General features: G+C 51.7%; 1 long non-coding RNA gene across 2 annotated transcripts; it reads right to left on the reverse strand.

Annotated features, from left to right (window-relative positions):
* Positions 1-748: 748 nt before the first annotated feature.
* Positions 749-4,752, reverse strand: LOC113595174 (uncharacterized). Of its 2 annotated transcripts, XR_008291096.1 has the most exons (4): positions 4,558-4,752; positions 4,114-4,330; positions 1,316-1,458; positions 749-998 (listed from the first exon to the last, which is right to left on the reverse strand). It is a non-coding gene; the product is annotated as an uncharacterized LOC113595174 (long non-coding RNA). The 2 variants fall into 2 exon arrangements; XR_008291090.1 differs by lacking the exon at positions 4,558-4,752 and having other exon boundaries at positions 4,114-4,460.
* Between the last annotated feature and the right edge of the window lie 708 nt (positions 4,753-5,460).

Consider the following 5,460-nt stretch of genomic DNA (forward strand, 5'->3'; position numbering starts at 1 on the left):
GATGAACCGGCAAGGACACAGCAGACTCGCAGGGGCCCCCGCAGGTACCACGGGAAGCGCGGCAGGGAGACCTCGCAACCAACCGGCAGCCGCTGCGTCTGCAGGGTAGGAGCGAAAGGGATGCGGCCGCGGGGTCTGCCGTGAGGCGATGACGGCCCAGCCCTGACTTGGAGACAGTCGCAGAAAGATGCCATCACTTCTTCCGGGGGATACAGGCGGGAAACCCCAGGCCGAGCCCACCGCGCCTTTGGGGAAAGACAGGGAACTGGGCTTCTCTTCCTAGCGGGGGCATTAGAGCAGCACCAGGGGGTGGGGGGTTTGTGGCATTAACCCGAAGTTATGGCGGACTGGATGAGATCGGTGGAAATGCCCATCCCAAGCCGGGGAGCAGCCCACTGCCCTCTCAGAAAGTCCATAACCTCCCGATAAAGTTTGTCTTTCTCCCGCTTCTTGCTTATACTTAAAAAAAAAAAAAAAAAAACCGCAACAGCCCTAATAGACACGAGTTTTAGAACAGTTAAGACTTAGAGAAAAATGGAACTCCTAGTACAGAATTCCATACACCTCCAGGCAGCTTTCCCTGCTTAACTCTTACACTACTGCAATTGGTGACAATTCGTAACAATTCGTGACAATTCGTAACAATTCGTGACAATTCGTAACAATTTGTACAGTTCGTAACAATTCATAACAATTTGTTACATTTCCTGAGCCAATATTGACACAATGGTTTTTTTTATGTCTTTATTTTTTAATTTTTGATACATTGTTGTCAACTAAAGTTTATACACTCCTTTCCGGTTTTCTTCTTTGCCCGGATCTCCTTTTTCTGTTCCAGGACCTCTTCCAGGGAACCTCACTGTGTGCAGTTATCATGTCTCTAGGTTCAGTAGTCTTGGCCCTGACGATCTCCGACTTTCCTTGTCTGGGATTTTGAGGAGTACCGGTCAGGTGTATTGCAGTCTGCTTCTCCAGGGGAATTTGTCTGATGCTTTTCCCTATGAATAGATTGGGATTATGAAAAAAAGTGCCATTTTCATCAAGAGTGCATGCTACCAACATGATTTAAAGAAACTTTTGTAAATGTTTATTTATCTTTGAGAGATAGAGAGGGAGACAGAGACAGAGTGTGAGGGGGGTGGGGCAGAGACAGGGAGACACAGAATCTGAGGGTCAGCACAGAGCCCCACGCAGGGCTCGGACTCACAAACCGTGAGATCGTGATCTGAGCCGAAGTCGGACACTTGACCCACTGAGCCACCCAGGCGCCCTGCTACTAACACGATTCCTGACCAGTGACGGCGACCCTGCTCACCAGCCAGTAGCCTTTTGTCAGTTTCTCCACTGCGAAGTTTCTCCTTTTCCCCCTTTTCTGACTGTCCTGCCTGGAAGGAATCTCCACGCACAGCGCGCACTTCAGGAGCAAGGAGTTCTGCTCCCTCCTTCAGAGTGGGGTATCTGCAAACGGTATTTGAATTCTGCACTCACTGGGGATTTGCCTCTTCTTACACATTGATTTATTTGGTACCGAGGTATGACTGACATACAGCATTCTATGAGCTTTGGTGTCTGACGCAATGATTGATGTGGCTACATTGCTGAATGGCCACCATGAGTCTGGAAGGAAGAGAAAGAAGAAAAGAAAGAAGAGAAAGAAGAAGGAAGAAAAGAAGAAAAAGAAGAAAGAAGAGAAGAAAGAGAAGAGAAGAAGAAAGGAAAGAAGAAGAAAGAAGGAAAGAAAGAAAGAAGAAGAAAGAAAGAAGGAAGAAAGAAGAAGAAAGAAGAGAAGAGAAAGAAGAGGAAAAGAAAGAAGGAAGAAGAGAGAAAGAAAGAAGAAGGAAGAAGAAAAGAAGAAGAAGGAAGAAGAAAGAAAGAAGAGAAGAAGGAAAGAAAGAAAGAAAGGAGAAGAGAAGGAGAAGAAGAAAGAAGAAGAAGAAAGAAGAAAAGAAGGAAGAAGAAGAAAGAAGAAAGAAAGAAAGAAGAAGAAAGAAGAAGAAAGAAGAAGGAAGAAAGGAAGAAGAGAAGAAGAAAGAAAGAAGGAAAAGAAGAAAGGAAGAAAGAAGAAAAGAAAGAGAAGAAGAAAGAAAGGAAGAAGAGGAGAAGGAAAGAAGAAGAAGAAAGGAAGAAAGGAAAGAAGAAAGAAGAAAGGAAGAAAAGAAGAAAGAAAGAGAAGAAAGGAAAGAGAAGAAAGAAAGAAGAAAGGAAGGAAGAAAAGAAGAAGAGAAAGAAGGAAAGAAGAGAAAGAAGAAAGGAGAGAAGAAAGGAAGAAGAAGAAGAAAGAAGAAGGAAGGAAGAAGAAGGAAAGAAAGAAGAAAGGAAGAAGAGGAAGAAGAAAGAGAAAGAAGGAAGAAAGGAAGGAAAGAAGAAAGAAGAGAAGAACAAGAAAGAAGGAAGAGGAAAGAAGAAAGAGAAAGGAAAGAAAGAAAGAAGAAGAAGAGAAGAAAGAAGAGAAAGAGAAAGAAGGAAGGAAGAAGAAGAAGGAAAGAAAGGAAAGAAGAAAGAAGAGAAGAAAGAAGGAAAGAAGGAAGAAGGAAGGAAGAACCACAGCCGAACTCCAGCCAGCCACACCGACCAATCCAACCACCCATCACCTACGCCCGAACCACCTCCACCACCACCGTACCATCCGCCGCCAACCAACCTCCACACGCAACCAACCCACCAAGCCACCCACCCTCCACCCGCCATCCGACCACACCAGCCTCCACGCCTGCCTACGCAACCCCACCCACCCTACCTCCATCCCCAACGCTCCATCCCTACCCACCAACCGCATGCCAACACACCACCCCACCGACCTTCCTTCACCGCCACACCCCGCCATACCTGCTACCGACACCCGCCACCGACCACCCTACCCCATCCTACATACCTCCCCCAACCTCCTTCCGCCACCCGCACATCCATACAATCCACCTCACCGCCACAGCCTACCATCCCCCTCCGCACCACCGACCTACCGTCCCCAACCACCCGTCCTAACTCCACCTACCCTCCACCCAACCTCCCTCCCAGCCCTATACCCACCATCCTTACCCCCCTTCCTTCCTTCATACCTACCCCCCACCTTCCATCCCTCCACCATCCCATCCCTCACCTCCTTCCTTCCGTCCTTCCCTCCCCTCCCTCCTTCCTTCCTTCATCCTCCCTCCCTCCTTCCTTCCTTCCTTCCCCTTCCTTCCTCCTTCCCTCCTTCCTTCCTTCTCTCCCTCCTTGCCTCCTTCCCTCCTCCTTCCTTCTTCCCTCCCTTCCCTCCCTCCCTCCCTCCTTCCCTCCCTCCCTCCCTCCTTCCCTCCCTCCTTCCTTCCTCCCTCCCTCCCCCTTCCTTCCCTCCCTCCCTCCTCCCTTCCTCCTTCCTTCCTTCCTTCCTTCCTTCCTTCCTTCTTTCCTCCCTCCTCCCTCCTTCCCTCCTTCCTTCCTCCCTCCCTCCCCCTTCCTTCCTTCTTTCCCTCCCCCTTCCTTCCTTCCTTCCTTCCCTCCTTCCTTCTTCCTTCCTTCCTTCCCTCCTTCCTTCCTTCCCCTCCTTCCCTCCTTCCCTCCTCCCTTCTTTCCTTCTCTCCTTCCTTCCTCCTTCCTTCCTTCCTTCCTTTCTCCCTCCCTCCCCCCTTCCTTCCTTCTTTCCCTCCCCCCTTCCTTCCTTCCTTCCCTCCCTCCCTCCCTCCTTCCTTCCTTCCCTCCCTCCTTCCTTCCTTCCCCCTCCTTCCCTCCCTTCCCTCCTCCCTTCTTTCCTTCTCTCCTTCCTCCTTCCTTCCTTCCTTCCTCCCTCCCTCCCTCCTTCCTTCCTTCCTCCCTCCCTCCCCCTTCCTTCCTTCTTTCCCTCCCCCCTTCCTTCCTTCCCTCCTTCCTTCCCTCCCTTCCCCCTTCCTTCCTTCTTTCCCTCCCCCCTTCCTTCCTTCCCTCCTTCCTTCCCTCCTTCCTTCCTTCCTTCCTTCCTCCTTCCTTCCTCCCTCCCCCTCCTCCTCTTCCTCATCCTCCCCTCCCTCCCCCATCTCTCGCTCTCTCTTTCACTTCCTTACTTCCTGCTCGAGACTCATCCTGTACACCCCCCACCCAGTCTTAGAGTCTCTAAGGAGCTGGTCCCTTTCATTGCAGAGTGAGATTGAAAATCACGACCTGGGTGCTTGGTGTTCTCGTTGCCCGAGTCCCTCCGGCCCTCTTAATGGCCACGGCAAGGAGACATAAGTGCATATGGTGACCCAACTGCACACGCGTCCATACACGTTTCTCTGTGGAGCCATCTGTGTCCGCGGAAGGTTAAACGCGAGTTCGAGATGTCTCTGAGTGCAATCCAGTAGCTCGTGGGTCTCTGGAGCCTCCTTCCCTTGCTGACCTGAAGTGTCAACTCTACAGTGAGAACCCGGCTCCCACTGCCCGCCAATCTTTACCCGGCCATTCCGTCCCAGCACACACACGGCAGCGGCACAATCGTTGGCCGAGTCCCTCCCACGGGGACGAGCTTTGTGGAGTGTGGTAAGTCCTTACGTGGGGTTCCTCTCGCCTTCAGTCTTACACACTCCACTCACGTCCAGCCTTACCTAGGTCACATTTTCCACCCACCCCTTCATCTACTTGTCGTAGCTTCGATTCTCTTATCTGTGAAAATGAACAAGGGGAGGCTCATTCCGAAGGGCATCTGGAGGCTGGGACCGGGAGCTCTCACAGCCTGCCACTCAGTGTCCGTTGCAGACCCAACAGTTAGAGACTCATCTTGTGGGTGGATGCTACTCTACCGCTCTCTTCCGCAAGGGCCCAGCCGATGAGCAACAGTCACAGCCCAGCCAATGGGAGACAGTCAAAGCCCAGCCAATGAGCAACAGTCGCAGCTCAGCCAGGAAGAGGCAGTCACAGCCCAGCCAGTGAGAGACTGTTACAGTCCAGCCAATGAGAGACAGTCACTGCCCATTCAATGAGAGACACTTGCAGCCCAGCCAATGAGAGACAGTCACAGCCCAGCCAATGAGAGATAGTCACAGCCCCAATTAGAGACTGCCTCAGCCCAGCCAAAGAGAGACAGTCACTGCCCATTCAATGAGAGACACTTGCAGTCCAGCCAATGAGAGACAGTCACAGCCCAGCCAATGAGAGACAGCCAAAGCGCAGTCAATGAGAGACAGCCCAGCCCAGCCAATGAGAGACAGTCAAAGCTCAGCCAGTGAGACACAGCCTAGCCCAGCCAATGAGTGACAGTTGCAGCCCAGCCAATGACAGTCAAAGCCCAGTCAATGAGAGACAGTCACAGCCCAGCCAATGAGAGACAGCCCAGCCCAGCCAATGAGAGACTGTTACAGCCCAGCCAATGAGAGATAGTCACAGCCCCAATTAGAGACTGCCTCAGCCCAGCCAAAGAGAGACAGTCACTGCCCAGCCAGTGAGAGATGGTTACAGTCCAGCCAATGAGAGACAGCCCAGCCCAGCCAGTGAGCGACAGTCGCAGCCCAGCCAATGAGAGACAGTCACTGC

This window comes from Acinonyx jubatus, chromosome C1 (genome assembly GCF_027475565.1).
Source record: "Acinonyx jubatus isolate Ajub_Pintada_27869175 chromosome C1, VMU_Ajub_asm_v1.0, whole genome shotgun sequence".
Classification (NCBI taxonomy): domain Eukaryota; kingdom Metazoa; phylum Chordata; class Mammalia; order Carnivora; family Felidae; genus Acinonyx; species Acinonyx jubatus.